This window comes from Sceloporus occidentalis, unplaced genomic scaffold, assembly GCF_023333645.1.
Source record: "Sceloporus occidentalis isolate IW3139 unplaced genomic scaffold, rSceOcc1.0.p SCAF_13, whole genome shotgun sequence".
Lineage (NCBI taxonomy): Eukaryota > Metazoa > Chordata > Lepidosauria > Squamata > Phrynosomatidae > Sceloporus > Sceloporus occidentalis.
Window position 1 is genome coordinate 21,128,823 of NW_028316993.1, and position 22,864 is coordinate 21,151,686.

The window sequence follows — 22,864 nt, forward strand, 5'->3', positions numbered from 1 at the left end:
AAGATACCTTTGGATCCAACTCTTGTTTCCTAAGCTTCCTAAAAGTCTGGGAAGTTTTTTCTGTTTGTCTGACCAGTTTGTCTGACCAATATTGTCATAATACTGTACTGGAAGCAGGTAAATTTCCCAGGAACAGAGGCTGCACTGGGGACAATGCCCCCACAGATATTTGGGCAGCTGCCACTGAGGTTCCTGGAACCATCACAGTTGCCACTGAATCATAGAATCATAGAGTTGTAAGAGACCACAAAGCCCATCCAGTCTAACACCCTTCCATGCAGGAACACACAAACAAAGCTCACAATCATATCAAGAACTGTCTCTTTATTGTGCATCCCTCTTGAACCACAGAATCCCTCTTCTCATGCCCCCAAACAACTCCCCACTTTGTAGTAGGGAAGAGAATGGACAAAATAAGGTTTATTGTGATGCTGCTAAAATTTGGTGGTGTGTTTGTTTTGTTAGCGTTGCCAAATGGGGGTAGCAAGTGAGCCCTAATGACAACAGTTTGCCTATCCGGTCATCAAAGGTCATCATTCGATAGCTAAAGCTAAATATGTCTTTGTTGTTGTGTGACTTCGAGTCGTATCATGGGGTGTTCTTGGCAAGATTTCTGCAGAGGAGCTTTTCCATTGCCTTCCCCTGAGGCAGAGAGCATGTGGGTTTCATGGCTGAGTAGGGAAGCAAACCATCATCTCCAGAGTCACTATCCAACACTCAAACCACTATGCCACCCTAAAGTTAAATGTATATTCTTTCCTTGTTTACTTTCATCATAATAACCCTCTTTTCATCCTTCCTCCACTCTCGGTTCTCCTATGACAAATTTCGGATTGCAGTCTCTTTCTGGTGAGGATGGGGCCTATCCATTTCTGCTCTATAAAGGGAAGGGAAGAATCAGAGGGAGAGGGAGATTATTAGAGCTCAAGTATTTTGTAGACAAAACCCTAGTAATATGAGATCGCCCTGGATGACAGAAACTGCCTTATACTACTAGGGATATTTGTCTATCAAGCTCAGTATTGTCTGTAGCCTTCCAGGAAACCTTTCACCTCCTTCTGACTGACCATTTCAGTATGATGGCCCTCATCCCTGATTGTTCAGAGGGCTGTCAGGGGACAGTTGTCCGCTGTTTTTAAGTGCTGTCAAATTTAAGTCCAGTTTAAACACAAAGAAGCCCAAGGGAAGGAGCGGTGAGGCTGTAACGTTGCCTACAAGCAGCTTGCACCTGGGCAGCAGACTAGAGTGGGAAAACACAAGTAATCTGCTCACAGTCTTCCCCACTATCATGAGCTGTATTGTGTTTACAGTTCAATTACAGTTATTATTTTTAAATGTGCATCTATCCATATAGATTAGTATATGCAAGAGGCATTAGTATATGCAAGAGAAGAGGCATCAACAAAATATTAGGTAGGGTGCTGGCCTACATAATAATGTAGGCCAGCACCCTACCTAATATTTTGTTGATGCCTCTTCTCTCTTGTGAACTGTAATTGGCTACCCTATTTCTTAGTAATGTATTATAGGCCTATCCAGTACAAGGACTCTGTATTTTAATATAGTTCAATTTGTTTTGGTGGGCCCTTCCCACCCTCTGGGATTAGGTTCCAGGATGCCTCATGGATACCAAAATCCATGAATACTAAAGTCCACTTAAATACAGTGGCACAGTAAAATGGTTTCCTTTATATAAAATGGCAAAATCAAGGTTTGCTTTTTGGAATTTATATTTTTATGAATGTTTTCAAACCATGGATGGTTGAATCCATGGTTAAAGAATCTGCAGATATAGAGGTCTGAGTGTATGTTGTAAGCCATCTTGAATCCCAGTACTGGGGAAAGTTGGGGATGATGATAATGATAGTAATAATGGAATCCTGAATATAGAAGCTCAGCTCTTCCAGAGATGAACCCCTCTTAGAGTGTTGTTTGCATTTCTTTAGGCAGATCAGGCACGTCATATGGAAGGAAAGGCACGGAGGCAGCTTGTGGGACATTCTGGCTCTTGATTATGGAACATTTCACTGCCTGAGCCCAAATGTGACTTTCCACAGCAGCAAAGGCGCAAGGTGTCAGAAGGAGCAGGATGTGACATGCTCAGCTTTGCAGATTGCTGGCGCCAGGAAGGTGATTCACAGCTTCAGATGCACATACCTGCTTCTCAAGGCCTGGATGAGTTTGCCTGGGATCGGAAGTTTTGCTGGAGGAAAGAAGCCTATCCACAGTTAATACACAGGGGGACCTGTCAAGGAATGGACAGACAAAGAAACGGTTTTATATGTTGTTGAATTTTTAAAAAATCACTCTTCCCACTTCTTTAATAAAAAGGAGTAGAAGGGAGAATAAAGGAATTGGTGGTGGTGGTGGGGAGTGCTGAGCAAATGTTAGCAGCTGGTGGCCAGTTTTCCCAACGTCCGTTGTTGGGACACCCTGACAGCTGCTTCCTGCAGCTTGCTATCTCATGTGCTCATCTTGAAGGATGTGGTACCAGCACACACACGTCCCTGTTCCAGCCCTTCTTGCCTCCCAAACGGTCTGTTTCCTGCACCAGGACACTGGCCCATGCCTTTTTTCTCACGACCTGCCTGAGGGACAGCTGGTCTTCTTGAAACAGCTACATAAGACCAGACCAAGACAACCACAGCAACAAAATAGCCTTGTTCTTGTCCTCCTCTTCTCTTTGCTCTCTTTCGTTTTCTTTACCTGCAATAAAAATGTGGTTTGGGTACACATGATATGTTTATATGCCCGAAACAGGTAATGTGCCAGTTAGTGCACCACGGAATTATGTGTGTGTGTTGTGGGCCTTCAAGGTGCTTCTGACTTATGGGGACCCTAATGCAAATTTATCATGGGGTTTTCTTTGGAAGGTTTTCAAGGAGGTTTGCCATTGCCTTCCCCTGAGGCTGAGAGCATGTGACTTGCCCAAGATCAAGATGGGTTTCATGGCCGAGTTGGGAATTGAACCCTGGTCTTCAGAGTTGTAGTCCAACACTCAAACCACTATGTCATGCTGGCTCTCAATGGACTATAATAAGGACTGAAGGAGATGTGGACTTCCAGATTGGGTTGTGCTTCAGTTCCCATAAAAACTCGATTAACATAGGCAATATTGAAGAATGATGGGGGCTGCAGTCCAACATAATCCAGAAGGCCCAGTGCCAACCCAAGGGATTTTACTGTGAGAAGCCATCTCCAACCAAAGTTAAGGGGCATAGAACCCAAGTCAGCAAAGCTGTTTTGGCACAGAAGGCAGAAAATCATTCAAGCACCTCTTTGTGCCCCCAACAGTTAAGAAACTGAAGGACTATTTGCACTAATTTTTAACACCCAAAATCTGCTGCATGAAGAAACTACTTGACTTCCCCAATGGCAGAGCTGGTCCTGGAAAGACCATATCTTCCCCAGCCCTTCTCTAAATCTTTGTAATACATCTGCATTATGCATAGCATTTTGAGTCAAATATAAAGCTGATTGTTAGTAAAGTATCTGTTTAGGAAGGCATAGGGTTTCTTGTTTCTTGTTAATAGCATAAGATGGACAGAATACAGTTACCACTACACAGTGTTGTTAGTATTATTACTCTATTATTATATTATTACATTAATAAATTGAAGATTGTCATTCTCCATTTTAGACCACTTGCCAGCTGAGCTACAGTGAGCTTGTTATTTAATTTCTTTTTTAACATATTAGATTTATAGTATACATTTTCTACAAAAATGGGACTTCAAAAATATTGAAAAAATATAATTAAAACACACAACAGGTTCATAATTTAAAGCCTTTTTAAAAAACATGGATCTCTCTCTCTCTCTCCACACACACACACACACACACACACACATTATATCTGTGCAACTTGTACCAGTGCTGAACCCTCTGCTGGGTGACTGCGTTGAGAAACTACCACATTGTGTCACACTTTTACAGTATGTGGAGTGATGCTATTTTGGGGAAATTGTGGGAAAGACAAAATGGTGCTTTCCCAGCTAGCATTCCTTGCAGTCACTTAAACACATTGTGGAGTTGGGGAAACCAATAGAAAATGCCCACCAGGGGGCAATTTGCAAATGTTTGTAAAATGTTATTTCATCAAAGTTGATTAATACTATGCTCAGAGGTTTTGTTTCACACAGGTCCAAAAACATGCCACCTTCTAGTCCTATGGCTAGGAAAGACCCATTGTGCTCCTTTAAAATGGGCTTCCAATAAAACTAGTCACCAAACGAGGGTTTCAGGGAACACAGCAACACAGAGGGCCTTATCACATGTGGGGGGTTTGCAGCTCAGATCCGCAGTCACTTCTGTTCTAGCAACGTGAAACGTGATGTTTTTTCACACCAGATCTGGAGTCACACCTGTCTAGCAATGCGAATTCACGTTAAAATGTGATGTTTTACCACACCTGGTTGCTTTCCCATTGCACTTCCGAATCGAGGGGGAAGCAGAGTTAATTTGATTCCAGACACGTCACGTGATGCGGATTCAAGCAAAGCGTGGTGAATGCATATTGTATTACCACATCGGAACATACTTTGAGGGTTCAACGATTCTAATCGGCACCCTTACACATGCTCAATGGGGCTCTGGTTGCTGTCCTCCTTCCCTGTCCCCTACTTAGCTGTCATCTCAAGGAGGCAGTAGTTAGACCACTCTTAAAAAAGCCTTCCCTGGACCCACCCCCTGGATAGAAATAACTATAGACCAGTCTCGTTACTACCATTTCTGAGCAAGGTGATCAAGAGAGCAGTCACCAATCAGCTACAAGCAGTCTTGGAGGAAACGGATTTTCTGGATCCATTTCAAATTGGATTCAGGACAGGATACGGAGTGGAGACTGCCATGGTCGCCTTATTTGATGATCTCCGTCTGGGCATTGACAGGGGAAGTGTGACCCTGCTGGTGCTCTTGGACCTCTCAGCAGCCTTCGATACCATTGACCACAGTATCCTTCTGGAACGCCTGAGAGAGTCAAGTATTGGGGGCACTGCATTGCAGTGGTTCCGGTCCTACCTCTAGGGCAGGTTCCAGATGGTGTCACTTGAGGACAGTTGTTTGGCCAAGAGGGAGCTCAAATTGTGCATCCCTCAAGGCGCGATTCTGTCCCCAATGCTATTTAACATTTACATGAAGCCGCTGGGTGAGATCATCTGGAGACATGGGGTGGGGTGTTAGTACGCTGATGACACCCAAATATACTTCTCTATGTCTCGGACTGAAGCAGTGACTAAGGATGGCATCTCTTCTCTGAATGCCTGTCTTGGGACGGTAATGGACTGGATGAGGGAAAACAGACTCAAGCTGAATCCAGGTAAGACGGAGGTACTTGCTATAGGAACCCTGAATCCAGGAATGGAGTTGTGTCAGCCAGTTCTGGATGGGGTCACACTTCCCCTGAAGGATTCTGTTCGCAGTTTGGGGGTGCTCCTTGACTCGTCGCTCCAACTGACAGCTCAGGTGGATGCGACAGTCAAGAGCACCTGCTATCAGCTTCGTCTGATACACCAACTGCACCCCTTCTTGTAGCCGAGGGACCTGGAAACAGTAGTACATGCACTGGTAACCTCTCAATTGGACTTCTGTAATGCGCTCTACTTGGGGCTACCCTTGTGCCAAGTTTGGAAACTTCAGCTGGTACAAAATATGGCAGCCAGATTGATCACAGGAACTTCTAGGAATGACCATATAAGTCCCTGCACTGGCTGCCTATTAGTTTCCGGGCAAAGTACAAGGTGTTGGTGATTACCTTTAAAGCCCTACATGGCTTGGGCCCAGAGTACTTGAGGGAATCCCTTCTTCCCTATTGTCCGTCCCACACACTAATGTCCTCTGGAAGAAATCTACTACAGCCAAAAAAATCTAGGCTAAGATCAGTTTCCAGAGGGCCTTTTCTATTACTGCTCCAAAACTATGGAATGACCTGCCGGAGGAGATCTGTCACATTCCCACTCTGACAGCTTTTAAGAAAGCACTTAAGACAGATCTCTTCCGGCAGGCCTTTCCAACTTAGTTACCCTCCCCAGATATAGAGATATTTGTCCCCCTCGTCTGCCTATTCTTCCCCACCTATCTTTCTGCCTATTTTTTGTTTAATGTCTTTAATGTTATTAAGGTTTTTATACTATTACTGTTTAATTCTGTTTTAGTACTGGGAATGGGGGGGGGGGGGTAGGTCTAGGGTTTGATTTTTTTTAACTCTATTGTAATTTGATATATTTTACTGTTGTAACCCGCCTGGATTCTTCGTGATTGGGCGGGCTAGAAATAAATCTTTATTATTATTATTATTATTATTATTATTATTATTATTATATCCATTGGGGTGAAGGAGCAGTCAGGGGATGATGAGATAGGTCGCAGGGTGTCACTGGGACCAGGATTGGGATGAAGGAGCAGTAAAGGAATGATGAGATAGGTCACAGGGGGTCACCGGGGCCAGGATCGCGATGGAGCAGTCAGGGGATGATGGGATAGTTCGCCAGGGCCAGGATCAGGGTGAAGGAGCAGGCAGGGGATGATGGGATAGTTTGCAGGGGGTCACTGGGGCCAGGATCGGGCTGAAGCAGCAGGCAGGGGATGATGGGATAGGTCGCAGGGCATCACTGGGGCCAGGATCGGGATGCAGGATCAGGCAGGGGATGATGGGATAGGTCGCAGGGGGTCACTGGGGCCAGGATCAGGATCAAGGAGCAGGCAGGGGATGATGGGATAGGTCGCAGGGGGTCACTGGGGCCAGGATTAGGGTGAAGGAGCAGGCAGGGCATGATGGGATAGGTTGCAGGATGATGGAGAGGACAAGATGGCATGAAGGGGGAGGATGGGGATGAAGGAGCAGGACAGAGGGGGCCAAGGGGGTGACATCGGAGTGATCTTCCACACCAGTCCAATTCGAGGTGAAATAGAAGTGAGCTTAGAAGCAGATTTTGGTGAATTCACTTGTTTCCGAATTCATCAAAATGAGGAGCCACTTTGGAATCACTGCGGAAGCACCGTGGAAGGGGAGCCCATAGAAAGGAATTGCATGTGATAACACATTCATGTTATGACTGTACTGGGACTCCTTGGAAGCAGCAGCAGCACCTTCAGCTCGGCAGGGAGAGGGGCGGGGCCTGCCTTCCCCTTAAAAGGGCACTGTTCCAGCCCTCCCCTCCCTTGTGAAGAACAGCCAGCCTGCCACCTGAGAGGAACCTCTCCTGAATGCTAACCCTCCCTTTCTCTTCCCACTGTACTGGGACTCCTTGGAAGCAGCAGCAGCACCTTCAGCTTGGCAGGGAGAGGGGCGGGGCTGGAGCAACACTCGGGACACCAGGCAGCGTCCCCTCAGCCATCACTCCCTCTACCATCTTTAGAACCTGGGACGTCCGGAGGCTTCCATAGCTACCCTTTGTTCTCTGTCAATTCCCTCATGTCTTGGGATCGCCAGCCCATTCCATCTAGCACTGTTGGACTGTATCTTTATTTTTCTGTTTTTCTCCTTTCTACATTTTCTCCTGCCATCTGTTTGTCACACAAACCTCTCTTCCCCATGGCTCTTTGCACCTCTCCTTCTCCTTATCTCATCCCTATCCGCCCCCTCCCTATTTCCCAACTCCCATTCTCTTGCGCTCTTTGGAACTGCCGCTCCGCTGCCCCAAAAGCAACGGCGATCCATGATCTTTTTCTGTCACAATCATTTAATCTTCTCGCCCTCACCGAAACCTGGCTTCTGGCCCACGATACCGCTACCTCTGCTGCCCTTTCTTTTGGCGGTCTCTCCTTTACCCACGCTGGCCGCCCTGAGGGTCGTGGAGGAGGGGTCGGCATCTTATTATCTAAGTCCTGCCAATTTCAGGTTCTCTCTCCTCCCCCCTATTCCTTCTCCTCATTTGAATTACACTCCATTAGACTCTTTTTTCCTCTGCAACTTCGGGTTGCCATCATCTATCATCCTCCTTTCTCAGCGTCTCAGTTTTTCACAGATTTTGAGTCATGGTTGACATTTTTTCTTTCAGATACAGTCCCCTCCCTGATTTTAGGTGACTTTAACATCCACCTTGATGATCCCAAGAGTTCTTCAACCTCCTGCTTCAGCTCTCTTTTAGCTTCCTTCAGACTCCAACCACATTCCAATTCTCCAACCAATTCCCTTGGTCACTGTCTTGACTTAGTTCTCCACTCCAAGTGTGTCGTGTCCGACTACTTGGCTTCTGATTTTCCATTATCTGACCATCACTTACTCTCCTTTACTCTTACCTATATCCCACCTCCCTGTTGTACCGTCCTCCACCAGTTCCGCGATCTTCATTCTCTTAACCTTAACTATCTCACTCAGTCCTTTGACTCATCCTTCGCTTCTCTCAGTCTTGGGGACTCTCCTGACTCAGCTATGTCGTTATTGAATTCCACCCTTTCCTTAACTCTTGACAGCTTTGCCCCAGTATCTACGTGTGTGTCCTCCTCTTCCTCTACGACTAGGCCTCAGCCCTGGATCACTCCTATTGTTAGGTTTCTCCGGTCCTGCTCTCGAGCAGCCGAACATCTCTGGAGAAAGTCCAGGGAGTGGGCCGACTTTATCCACTATAAATTTATTCTTTTATCTTTTTCATGCACCCTGTCGATGGCAAAACAAGACTACTTTAAATCATTGATCTGTGCCAACGAGAGGCGCCCGCAGCGTTTGTTCTCCTGTTTCAACACGCTGTTAAAACCCTCTCCTCCTTCTGTCTCTCCATTATTTTCTCCCTCCGACTTTGCTTATTATTTCATTACAAAGATCACTACTATTCGTTCTGAGTTAACTCTCCCGGATTTGGCTCCCACCATCAATTTCCTCGCCCCTCCTATTAATAAACTCTCTGTGTTTCCTCCTGTTTCTTTGGAAGAACTCTCTTTGCTGCTGAACTCATCCAAACCTACCACCTGTTCTCTTGATCCAATTCCTTCTCGTTTTCTAATCTCTATAGCCCCTTCTCTGTTACCCTCCCTCCTCTATATCTTTAATCTCTCTTTCTCTTTGGGTTCCTTCCCCTTGGTCTTCAAACATACCTTAGTTTCCCCTATTCTGAAAAAACCCTCTCTCAACCCTTCTTCCTTTGCTAGCTATCGTCCAATCTCTCTTCTTCCTTTTCTTTCTAAAGTGTTGGAACGAGTTGTCTATTCACGCTGTCTTGAGTTTCTTGAAGCCAACTCCATTCTGGATCCCTTTCAGTCTGGGTTTTGCCCACGACACTCCACAGAGACGGCCCTCACTAAGATCTCGAATAATCTTTTGCGGGCCAAGGTGAATGGCCTCTACTCTATCCTTGTCCTTCTCGATCTGTCTGCGGCTTTCGACACCGTGGACCACTGTCTCCTAATAGACGTACTCTCTGACCTTGGTTTCTCGGGCCTTGTTCTCGATTGGTTCACATCCTACCTGTCAGATAGATCTTTTACAGTGGTCTTGGGTGGTCAGACCTCGTCCTCTGTCCCCTTATCTGTTGGAGTTCCTCAGGGCTCTGTTTTGGGTCCCCTTTTGTTCTCTTTATACACACTCTCCCTTGACAAACATTAGTTCTTTTGGTTTCTCCTACCATTTATACGCCGATGATACCCAGCTGTACCTTTCCACCCCTAATCTTTCATCAGAGCTAGAACAGCAAGTGTCATCCTGTTTAACAGCTGTCTCCCACTGGATGCACCATCGGTGTCTGAAGCTCAATATGTCCAAAACCGAGCTTCTTGTTTTCCCACCTAAGCCCACCCTTCACTACTCGTTTTCTATTTCTATCAATAACATCTCTATCCAGCCGGTCCAGGAAGCCCGCAGTCTTGGTTTCATTTTTGATTCCTCTTTGTCCAGTTCTGGGCACCACAATTCAAAAAGGATGTTGAAAAACTGGAACATGTCCAAAGGAGGGCAAATAAAATGGTGAAAGGTCTAGAAACCATGTCCTATGAGGAACGACTTAAGGAGCTGGGGATGTTTAGCCTGGAGAAAAGAAGGTTAAGAAGTGATATGATAGCCCTGTTTAAATACTTGAAGGGATGCCATAGTGAGGAGGGAGCTGACTTGTTTTCACTTGCTCCAGAGACTAGGACCCGGAGCAATGGATGCAAGCTACAAGAAAAGAAATTCCACCTCAACATTAGGAAGAACTTCCTGACAGTAAGGGCTGTCCGACAGTGGAACAAACTCCCTCGGAGTGTAGTGGAGTCTCCTTCCTTGGAGGTCTTTAAACAGAGGCTAGATGGCCATCTGTCGAAGATGATTTGATTTGGATTCCTACATGGCAGGGGGTTGGACTGGATGGCCCTTGTGGTCTCTTCCAACTTTATTATTCTATGATTCTATGATTTATCCCCCAGATCCAGACTACAGCCAAGGTCTGTAGATTTTTTCTCTATAATATTGCCAAAATCCGTCCATATCTCTCAGCTTCTACTGCAAAAACACCTAGTGGTCTCACGACTAGACTACTGTAACCTCCTCCTGGCAGGGCTTCCTCTCTCTCACCTCCACCCATTAATTTCTGTTCAGCATTCAGCTGCACGCATTATTTCACTCGCTTGCTCTTATGATCATGTCTCCCCTCTGTTGTCTTCCCTTCACTGGCTCCCTCTTCCTTTTCGCATCAGGTACAAACTTTTGTTACTCACCTTTAAAGCCCTGCATGGGCTGGCCCCTCTTTATTTAACTGATCTTCTCTCTCCCTACATCCCTACTCACACTCTCCGCTCTGGTAGCCAAAGTCTCCTCTCTCAACCCAGGATTTTCTCTGCCCCGTCCCGGATCCGTCCCTTCTCTCTTGCTGCCCCTCATTCCTGGAACCTTCTTCCTCTGCATGCACGGCTCATCACTTCCCTAACCAGTTTTAAGGCTGGGCTGAAAACCATATTGTTTAGGGAAGCGTTCTCTGGGAATTTGTGATTGTCATCTGGCTGTCTGATAATGTTTGATGTGATTTGCTTTTATATCTGATGTTTTTTTAATTTGTCTTTTCTTTCCTACATTGTAATTTTATCTATTCCTCTATCTAATTGTTATTACTTTTAGAGTGTCTGCCTCGGGCAGGCTTTTATATATTCCTTAATTTTACTGACTTTGTACAGCACTGTGTATAATTACAGCGCTTTAGAAATAAAGTTTAATAATAATAATAACAATAATAATAATGACGTGAATTCACATTGTTGGACCCGCAGTCACATCGGATCTGAGCTGCAAAAAGTTCCAAAAACCTCCATGTGATAAACACCAGAGTTGTTCATGATCATGGCACTTGATTCTGACCAATTCTGATTCTCACACCCACACACCAGTTGTAACACGAACTCAAGACTTCTGTGAGTATGAGTGTGAGTATGAGTATTATGGCTTGGTGAACAAAGCCAAGGAGAAGAGACAGATTTCTGCAGCAAATAAGAGGAAAGCAAGACTCAATTTTTCTATTTTTCTTTAATTGGTTTTGGTGTCAGGAGAGGGAGGAAATACCATGGGCCCTGCAGGTGTTTGCCTGTTAGTGAGTCTATTTCCAACTCCTTGCCTGAGGTCTCACACAGGTGCTAGTCCATTGGTGACTCAGAAAATGTCACTGAGTGGCAATATTTGCAACATTCATCCTCTGTCCCTCCCACAATATCCTCTCAGGGACCATAGTCACTGAATCAAAAGCAGGCAGGCCCATGAGTGTGGCACACAAACCATAGGTGAATAAACACAAGTGTTTGTAAGAGCTGGGGTTAGGCAGTGGATTTCAGCATCTGTGTCCTGTAATATTAATGCTTGCATTTCAGTTGAGTATGCACCGAGGTTCTTTCTTCTGTGTTGGCTGAATTTGCTTGGCATTATTCTTACCTTTTTGTGGGTTTAGAGTTTGGGAACACAATTATGGCTCTGAAGGTTTTGACAGGACTATAGGGAAATAAAAAGGCTGTTCCTCAGTCAATGACTGTATGATGTATAGTTGCCCCCAACGCAAAAACAGAAAATCACCCCCCCCCCCGTTCCGGACCCCACACAAAAACAGAAAAACGCCAATATTCAAGTCCCATTGGCTTGAATGGCAGCATGCACCCCATTTTGTCATCCTCCATTTTCCGCCCACAAAAGGGCAAGGGATACAGAATTCAAGTCCGCAAAAATGGAGGGATGACTGTATTTTGGCGGCACCCATTATTCCTTCCTTCTTTCCTTCCTTCTTTCCTTTTCGAGGTAATTACAGTGGGCCCTTGGTATGTGCTGGAGTTTGGTTCCAGAGACTAGGACCCAGAGTAATGGCTGCAAGCTACAGCAACAGAGATTCTACCTCAACATTAGGAGGAACCTCCTGACAGTAAGGGCTGTCCGACAGTGGAACAAACTCCCTCGGAGTGTAGTGGAGTCTCCTTCCTTGGAGGTCTTTAAACAGAGGACCTTATCACACATGGGGAGGTTTGCAGCTCAGATCTGCAATCTCTCCTGTTCTAGCAATGCAAAGTGTGATGTTTTTTCACACCAGATCCAGAGTCACTCCTGTCTAGCAGTGCGAATTAAGGTTAAAACGTGATGTTTTACCACACCTGGTTGCCTTTCTGTTGCCCTTCCGAATTGAGGGGGAAGCGAAGTCAGTTCTATTCCAAGCAAGTCATGTGATGAGGATTCAAGCAAAGGGGAGTGAGTGCACATTGTATTACCACACCGGAGGGTTCAACGATTCGAATTGGTCCCCTTGCACATGCTCAGTGGGGTTCTGGATGCTGTCCTCCTTCCCTGCCCCCTCCTTAGCTGTCATCCTTCATCAGGGTGAAGAAGCAGTGAGGGGATGATGGGATAGATGGCAGTTTGGCAGAGAGGGTGAGATGGGGATGCAGGAGCAATCAGGTGTCCGGGAAAGCAGCCAAAGGGCTGATAAGGCAGCTAGTTCTCAAACAAACAAACCCCCTCCCAGCACAGCAAAGTCAGTGTAAGCTACACAGTCCTGGAGATTCACAGTAGTTCTACCAAAAGGGATTACCAAGAGAATTGTCAAACGGTCCGAGGTTCAGGGTAACAGATAGGCAGGTCGATAAAGCAGTCCAAGGTCAAGGTTTCCGGGTAGTCAAGACAAGAAGCCAAAGGAGCCAGAGACAGAGTCTTTCCTCCAAAAGAGTCAGATATCCACTGGCAAAGAACCACACATGCTCCAGGTGCTTAAGAAGGCAAGGAGCCGGCCTTCAGCTGTGTCTGATTACGAAGACACTTCTGATAAAGCCTCCGAGATCTTTGAAGGCCCTCTCTTTCTGCTCGACGCTCATTGAAGGTAGGCAGATCCTCCTCCATGTCCACAGCCTTGGCACCAGGCAAACTTGACTGCTGAACCTCTGGAGGGGCCATAGACTCTGCTCCAGCAGAACTAGGGGCCAGCCTCTGGCTCCTCCATTACAGGTTCAAGCCCCGGGGGCTCTGGCTCCTCCATTACAGGTTCAGGTCCCAGGGGCTCTAGCTCATCCTCTGAGTCCTCCAAGCCATCCTCCAGGCTGGGCATGACATCGGGGGATGATGGGATGGATGGCAGGGGGTCACTGGGGCCAGGATTGGGATGCAGGAGAAGGCAGGGGACGATGGGATAGGTCGCTGGGGGTCACTGGGGCCAGGATTGGGATGCAGGAGAAGGCAAGGATGATGGGATAGCTCACTGGGTGTCCTTGGGGCCAGGATTGGGATGCAGGAGAAGGCAGAGGATGATGGGATAGCTCACTGGGGGTCGCTGGGGCCAGGATCGGGATGCAGGAGAAGGCAGGGGATGATGGGATAGCTTGCTGGGGGTCCCTGGGGCCAGGATCGGGATGCAGGAGAAGGCAGGGGATGATGGGATAGGTTGCTGGGGGTCCATGGGGCCAGGATCAGGATACAGGAGAAGGCAGGGGATGATGGGATAGGTCACTGGGGGTCACTGGGGCCAGGATCGGGATGCAGGAGAAGGCAGGGGATGATGGGAATAATGGGATGGGTTGCAGGGTGGCAGAGGGGGTAAGATGGCATGAAGGAGGAGGAGGGGGATGATGGAGCAGGACGCAGAGAGCCAAGGGGGTGACATCAGAGTGGTTTTCCACACCAGACCAGTTCGCAGTGCAATCGAAGTGAGCCTAGAAGCAAATTCTGTGAAGTCACTTTTTTCTGGTTTTACCAAAATGAGGGGTCACTTTGGAATCACTGCGGAAGCACCTTGCAAGGAGCTCCTATAGACGGAATGGCGTCTGATAACACATTCACATTCTGACATGAATGCTAATCATTGGAAGCGCAGTCATGTCGGAACTGACCTGCAAAAGCTCTACAAATCTCCGTGTGATAAACCTCAGAGGCTGGATGGCCATCTGTTGGAGATGCTTTGATTTGGATTTCCTGCATGGCAGGGGGTTGCACTGGATGGCCCTTGCAGTATCTTCCAACTCTATGACTCTATGATTCTATGATTCTCTGTGGATACCAAAATCCGTGGATGTTCAGGTCTCATTATATACAATGACATAGTAATATGGTATTCCATCTGTATATAAAATGGCAACATCAAGGTTTGCATACTTGAATCTGTGGTTAAAAATTAAGTGGACATGGAAGGCTGACTAGTGGGGTTGTGGGGAGGTGATTCTGTGTTTTGATGGTGCCAGCAATTGACCAAAGCTCTAGCTCGTTTTGCTGAACATGGAATACATCACTTGCCACCTGTTCCAGACCTCCTGCATCCTCTGAGCATTTGCTGCTGCACATCAGGCAGCAAAATATCATGACCCAGCTGAGTGATCATTATTAGTATTAGCCTGAGACTCAGATAATGCCAGCTTTTTGTTTTATTTTTTGTATATCTTGCAGCTTCAGTTGTAAAATGTGCCAGCTTTATCTCAGTCTTTATCAGCTTCTAACATCCTGCTTTTATTTTCAGATAGAAGACAGAAGCCATTTTGCACTCCCTTCTGCAGATTACACTATTGACTTCCTGCTGGGGTTTGTGCTGAAGGGGCTTAAGGGGTCCAAAAGAGATATGATAGGCACTTCAAGATAAGTTTTGTGAAAATTTGGAAACTAAAATGAGCATGAAGCTTTCCTCATCCAAAGGAGCACAATCCACCAGCAATTTCTACTACACATATCATGTTGAAATAAATGGGGTTAGAGGATTCCAATGGAAAATTGGCCCAACACTCACCATATCTGCCCACCTAGGTTCAGAACATTGAAGTAGGATTGGGGAGATAACAAGTTAAAATCTCCACTTGGTCAAGATGACTATTAAATTTGGGACCGGCTCTCCCTCTCAACCCAACTGACCTCAAAGATAGATTATATGCTGGTTTAAAAATGAAATGTATGTTGCTTGCCATTCATGAATGAAATGAGAAATGCCCAACTTGGCGCTATCCAGATGTGTTGGACTATGTCTTTCATAGTCTATAGCCAGCCATGGTTATTGGCTGGGATTATGGGAACTGTTTCCCAACACAACTGAAGGGTAACAGATCAGAGTAGGCTGGCCTAGATCTTTCTCATGAGCTCCAGTTTACCAATACCATGATCTTTTAATTAGTCTTTTATCTGCAGTGGGACATATGCAAAACAGAACCTCTGCAGATTGTACCATGCAACTTTAATATGAGATTGAAATGTCTTGTGTATAAACAGAAACAGTAATGAGGCTCAGTCTTTTTATGGAGACTCACCAACATCTGAGGTAGAACATCTTTCCAAAATCTTGTGAGACATCTGTTTGGATTGGCTACATTGTGAAGGCATATTTGGAACAGAATATTTAAGGCAATGACATAAGTGATGGTCTCAGTCCTACCAATGTTACTGATGCTGCTAAGTAACCACTGCCCCTTGACCCATGAGATACTTGAAGATCAATGTTGTATGGCAGACTCCTGCAACTTGATGTGCCCCAAACATGCTGGATGATGCTGATGATTGACAATGAGTTTATTACTTTTTGTCTGGCCATTGCAATATTGATTGCAATCAACATAATTAACAGCAATTTAGAACAGTAGAACATTAAAATAATTCTAACAAAGAACACAGTTCAGGCCAGATTGGAAAGATGCATCATCACACCCTTCCCAAAGCCAGTGAAAAAGGGAGCTGTTTCCAGCTCCAAGTGGGGTGCAATTCCTCAACAGATAAGAAGACTATTCTCCCACATTCCTATTAGGCAGACCTACAATCTCTACCATCCCCAGTTGTGGACCCCCTTTTCCCTCTTCTTGCCAGGCAAACTGTTTTTAAAAGATAGCTCACATAGCATGCTATTATCCAGGAAGGAATTTCTAAATAAACTCTGCACATTTAACAATTTTGTGCACAATATCATACTGTGCTGTTTACACACTATTATTCGACTTTAACTGCTATGGCTGCCTACTGTCAAATCTTGGGATTTGTAGTTTAAGGAGGGGGCATTTAGAATTCCCAGCCAGAGAGCTCTTAGGCTTCACTAAATTATAAACCCCAGAATTCCACAGGAGGCTGCCATAGCAGTTACAGTGGGAAAATAATGCTATAACAGTGTAGTGTGATAATGTCTTTCATTTGATGATTAATATATAACCTATTTTAATTCCTAAATTGAAGCAAAGGAGAGATGGGCACAGACAAAACAGATCTGGAAAAATACCAGCATAGTTTCTTCTCCAGATAATATTGAAGGAGAGCAAATCTCAGAAAGGAATTGATTGCTTGAGAACAGCAAATCAGGGAATGGATAACCAAGAACTCAGGCTTGAATTCAGGCTTGCTAGAGAGGTTAAGAACAATAAAAAGGGCTTTTTTGGATATGTCCCCAGCAAAAGGAAGAAGAAGGAAATGGTAGGGCCACTGCATGGAGAAGATGGCAAAATGCTAAAAGGGGAGAGAGAAAAGGCAGAATTACTCAACACCTTTTTTGCTTCAGTCTTTTCAGAAAAGGCAAAGGGTGCTCAACCTGAGGATAATGGACAGGAAGACAGAATAGGGGAATTTCAGCACAGAATAAGTAAAGAGATAGTACAGGAGTACCTGGTTAACCTAAACGAATATAAATCTCCAGGACCAGATGAACTATATCCAAGGGATTAAAAGAACTGGCAAAAGTAATATCGGAGCCATTGGCAATAATCTTTGAGAACTCCTGAAGAACAGGAGAAGTCCCAGCAGACTGAAGGAGGGCAAACGTTGTCCACATCTTCAAAAAGGGGAAAAAGAGGATACCAACAATTATCATCCAGTTAGTCTGACATCAATACCAGGAAAGATTCTAGAGCAGATCATTAAGCAGAGAGTCTGTGAACATTTAGAAGGCAATTCCATAATCACAAAGAGTCAACATGGGTTTCAGAAAAACAAGTCATTCCAGACAAATCTTACCTCTTTCTTTGATAAAATTACCAGGTTGTTAGATGAAGGGAATGCTGTGGATATAGTATATCTTGATTTCAGTAAGGCCTTTGACAGGGTTCCCCATGATATTCTTGCAGACAAGCTTGTAAAATGTGGGCTAGACAAGGCAACTGTTACATGGATTTGTAATTGGTTGACCGGCCGAACGTAAAGGGTGCTCAACAATGGCACCTTTTCATCCTGGAGAGAAGTGTCCAGTGGGGTCCCACAGAGCTCTGTCCTGGGCCCGGTGCTATTCAACATCTTTATCAATGACTTGGATGACAGAATTGGGGGCATACTTTGCAGATGACACCAAATTAGGAGGAGTAGCTAATACCCCAGAGGACAGGATCAAGATTCAGAATGACCTGAACAGACTGGAAAGCTGGGCCAAAGCTAACAAAATGAAATTCATCACAGAGAAATGTAAGGTACTGCACTTAGGGCGGAAAAATGAAATGCCCAGATATAGGATGGGCGACAACTGGCTGAATGAAACTACGTGTGAAAGGGATCTAGGAGTCCAAGTAGACCACAAGTTGAACATGAGTCAACAGTGTGATGCGGCAGCTAAGGCCACTGCAATTTTAGGCTGCATCAATAAAAGTATAGTGCCTAAATCAAGGGAAGTAATAGTGCCACTCTATTCTGGTTTGGTCAGGCCCCACCTGGAATACTGTGTCCAGTTCTGGGCACCACAATTCAAAAAGGACATTGAGAAACTGAAGCGTGTCCAAAGGAGAGTGACTAAAATGGTGAAGGGTCTGGAAACCATGTCCTATGAGGAACGACTCAGGGAGCTGGGGATGTTTAGCCTGGAGAAGAGAAGGTTAAGAGGTGACATGATAGCCCTGTTTAAATATTTGAAGGGAAGTCATATTGAGGAGGGAGCAAGCTTGTTTTCTGCTGCTCCAGAGACTAGAACGTGGAACAGTGGATGCAAGCTCCAGGAAAAGAGATTCCACCTCAACATTAGGAGAAACTTCCTGACAGTAAGGGCTGTTCGACAGTGGAACAAACTCCTTCCTTGGAGTGCAGTGGAGTCTCCTTCCTTAGAGGTCTTTAAACAGAGGCTGGATGGCCATCTGTCGGGGATGCTTTGATTTAGATTTCCTGCATGGCAGGGGGTTGGACTGGATGGCCCTTGTAGTCTCTTCCAACTCTATGATTCTATGATTCTATGAATATTCTCATCATTGTGTTGCAAAAGAAAATGTGAAGATAAGCCCCTAGTTGCAGACTGATCATTCCTTTGTTAGGCAGATGGCTGGTTAATAGTCCAGAATACTTGACTGTTAGTTAAGAGGTGTTTGGCTGTCTGGCTGTGTATTTGAATGAGATAGTAATTGCTGTTGTAAAAGGGTGACAATTCTTCAAGTGTTTGGCTGGGGAGAGAGATGGATAGAATCTTTGTAGTATATCATTTGTGGAATACTTTTCCCAGGAATATTGATTGGATCGCTGTTCTTCTGACCAAGTTGCTATACTTTCTGGGTATATGGTAAATATCTGTAGGCACTGATTGTGCAGTGAGTAACATGGCCATGATTTCATGCATTGTGTCACCACTGATTGATTCTCCATCCACTAAGTATAAGAGAGGGCTGTGAGTATGCTTTCAGCATGATTGTTTGCATTAGACATTGCACTTAGGCAATCTGCAAGAAACAGTAATTGCTTGCACTATTTTTTTTTTTATGCTAGTGCACCTACACTTGCCTCAGAGTAAGTCCAGGAGTTGTACATGCTCCTCCAAAGGCCCTAAGAGGAGCCCCAGAGATGTCCTCTCACAACCACTACCACCACCACCACCACCACCACCACCAAATCCCATTTTGTTGCTTTCACACAGATTAGATCACTCTTTCCCCACTGCTGCTAGTAGGAAGAAAATAACAATTTGGATAAAGATCTCAAGATGGGGGCAGGGTGAATGGAAAATCGTCTTTCCCTATCACAAGAGGCTTATACAGTTCGGTCTTCTATCACTGGGGGAAAAATATATTACAATGAGGGAAGAGAGGTACCCGCATGTAGCCTTCGACTACTGGGTCATCATTACTGGTAGCCATCAGGGCCAAAAGCCTGTCCATCCATTAGCTTAAAGTTTTGAAGCACCCATTCAAGAAGATGAAATTACATCCTTTTCTAACCCTGATTAGCTTTTTCTAGATTCAGAAAGAGGCATCTGGTACATCAAGCCACCCCAGGACTAAGTTGATAATAGCCTCTGTGACATCATTTCCTTCCTGAAACAAATTTTCCATCCACCCAAGAACAGGTGGCAGGTGGAGGTAATCTGTGTGTGTGTGTGTGTTTTGCTGTCCTTCCTCTTTCTCTTGTACTGCAGGTCTAATCCCCTGGAGCCATCAAGTAGCTTTGTATTTATTTAGATGTGAATAACAAATGTGACCTCTTAACATGCAAGTGACAAACTTTGGGATAAGGCTATAGCTGTGAGAGATGCAACATCCCTATCAGCTTAGTTTCTCCCCCTCTGCCCCAGTTTTGTTTCAGTTAATTTTCCACATCCCTTTCTCTGGATCATTAGAGGAGGTGCAACAGTGAATTGGACGTTGAATACCACAGAAATTACTTGTTTACATACTGTATTTAGACCCTCAACAAACTGGCAAAATATGCTTGGCATGAGGGCAGAGTGGGGGCATAGTGACTGTACGCCACCCCCCCCCCCAAGCCAGCATCATGCCAGTGTCATGCTGCTCGATCAACCACAAGGCGGGTGGCATCACTCCACAGAAAAGCCATGGCAGCTATGGCACCCTTTCCATGGTACATCTTTTTGTGCCACGGTCCTGCTTTTTGTGCCACAGCTTCCCCAACCAAGCACTTCCAGGGACGGTGTGGCCCCATCTCTTAATGGTGATCTTCCAAGCCCCTTAGTTTCCTTTGGGACAACTGATGTTGCAGTATCTATAGACTCACTGGTGAGGAAAACCTAATGAATTCACTGTATTCTGCTTCCTGCTAGGAATGCATGGGTTCACATTATTAGTAGGTAGGTTCTCCTTACCTATATTTGAACACACCATTATACTTTTAAATATTCACAAACATTAAGAGTGAAAGCAACTGTTGTGCCTCCAGTCCTGTCCTTCTACTGTTGTTGTTGTTGTTGTTGTTAGCATTTATTTATATAGCTCTGCAAGTTTTTCATGGCACTTTACAAAGTTATTAAAGCAACATAAAACCTGCCAAAGACATACAGTCTAAATTCATAAAATACAAAAATAGTTAATAAACAATTTATCCCTTTAAAATAATATAACTATAAACTGATAAAACAATAAATAAACAACAAACAAAAACCCTTATCTGAAATACTCAAAAATATAGTGGTTCTATCATTCACATTCTTCTGGGCTGTCCACTGCTGGAATGTGGTTAGGGATATGTTTATGTAACTTGGAGTTATACAAGCATGTGGTCTTTTAAGTTTATTGCACAAGGAAGCATTCAGTACCTCTAAGTGCAAAACTATTCCATGCAAGACAGCTTTGCTTCACGGCCATTTATCAGCCTGTGAAGGACAGTGGGTTACCAAGACAGTATCCAGCTGCAGTTCTGAGCCAGGTGGTAATAATAATAATAATAATAATAATAATAATAATAATAATAATTATTTCTTACCCGCCTCTCCCCATTGATTGAGGTGGGGAACAACAGCAATTAACAAATACACAATGTGAAGTTGAAGGCTTTTATGGCCAGCATCCATAGTTTTTTGTGGGTTTTTTGAGTTATGTGGCCATGTTCTAAAAGAGTTTATTCCTGACATTTCACCTGCATCTGTGACTGGCATTTTCACTACATCAGGAATATACACATCTAGAACATGGTCACATGCCCCCCCCCCCCAAACCCCTACAAATACATGTTGGGACCGATACAGGCGGGTGGGAAGCAGCGTGACTGCGCCGACTCCAGGGTTCGGGAGTACGCAGCAACTGTACACTCCAGGACCAGAATACACACAGATGCTGCCATTATGGCAGTCTCCCGTCCACACAGGGACTGCCATGATGATGCCCCCACTGCACAGCATCTGAACATCACTGACAGGAAGTGGTGACCCCTTCCTGTTTGTGATGCTGCCAAAAAGAAGCCACTCTTTGCAGCTTCTTTTTGGCAGTGCATCTGTGCTTCAGCGTGCAGATGCTGCAGCACAGACACGGGGCAAAAATGGGCAGCACGGACCTGCCTGTCTGTACTGCCCCTTAGTTAAAAACACATCAGTTTAAACACATATCAACTTAAAAGGACAAATAATATTTATACATATTAAAACAATTTACATTTAAAATTCATTATTTAATATTTACAATTTAAAAATCCTCTAGATAATCCTGCCAGATGAGGCTAGTCTTTAAGGCTGTCTTAAAGTCAGAGAGCCTAGTCAACTGTTGAATCTCTTCCGGCAGGTCATTCCACAGTCTAGGAGGTGGCTGAAGAAAATGTCCTCTGGCTGACAGTTGCCAACCTAGTTCTGGATGACTGGAGTAAATGTCCGCCAGAGGACCTGAGTTTATGGGGTGGATTATATGGGAAGAGGTGATCCCTTAGGTAACCTAGAGATCTGGGACAGCAATGGCTGCTCTTTTAATCTGGCTGTAGGATTGCATCCAGACACCCCCTCTGCTCTCCTCCAGCCATTGAGGACTGGGAAACTGCCTTGGATGGAAGCACTAGCAGGACTGCATGGGCTGAGCTTTATATTGCACTCACGAAATCAAATATCTTGGCTCATGTGTCCTATTTTTTAAGAAAAGAGCTCTGTTTAAAGGGCTGTACGTCCTTCCTTCCTTCCTTCATTATATTTCCATTTACTGCATCCACATTCATGTGCAGGAAAGTACTACCAGCTTTAAAACATTTACTTGGAAACAGAACCTTAAAAAAGAAACTGGAATTATAAATAATCTGGAGTTTGAATGCTAAAAACTGTACTGTGCTTGAAATCAACAGTCATTTAGCTATTTCAGCATTCCCGGCAATATATATAAGACTTGACTGGCTTACTGTAATTCAGTGATGTTGTACACGAGACCTCATTTTGCAGGAGATATCCTATAACTGTGATGTAAGCACAAGAAAATAAGCATTCTGAATGAATGTTCACTATGCAAGTGTTCCAAAATGTACCAAAAAGGTCTCCTTAATGTGAATTGATAAGAGGGTTCCAATAGGAACCTGGATTCATGCTATTGGTCATGTTGTTCCTTTTTAGTTGGCAGAAGAAGGGACCAGTGTCTTCTTTTGCACCACATAGCTAAAGTAACAAACAAGGTAGGCACTCCATCAATGTGCCCTCATATGGAAAGTCTGGTCAAGTGATTTCTGCACCTTGTCACTTACATAAATACTATTTGAGGGATATCAGATAAGTGGGCTCTCTATAAACCATCAGTTTCCTGTTGGGCAGAATTAAGGCATCTCTCAACTAGCATCCTATTGTCCACAGTGCCCAGCTAGATACCTCTAGTGAGCATACAAACAAAGCCCTAT

General features: G+C 44.8%; 1 long non-coding RNA gene across 4 annotated transcripts in view; it reads right to left on the reverse strand.

Annotated features, from left to right (window-relative positions):
- Nucleotides 1-326: 326 nt before the first annotated feature.
- Nucleotides 327-22,864, reverse strand: part of LOC149305169 (uncharacterized) — a 120,901-nt gene continuing 98,363 nt past the window's right edge. For all 4 annotated transcript variants that reach the window (XR_016271863.1, XR_016271860.1, XR_016271862.1 and 1 more), the window contains 3 exons: nucleotides 2,589-2,706; nucleotides 2,158-2,245; nucleotides 327-877 (listed from right to left, as the gene is read on the reverse strand). This is a non-coding gene — a long non-coding RNA (uncharacterized LOC149305169). The remainder of the gene's footprint in view (nucleotides 878-2,157; nucleotides 2,246-2,588; nucleotides 2,707-22,864) is intronic.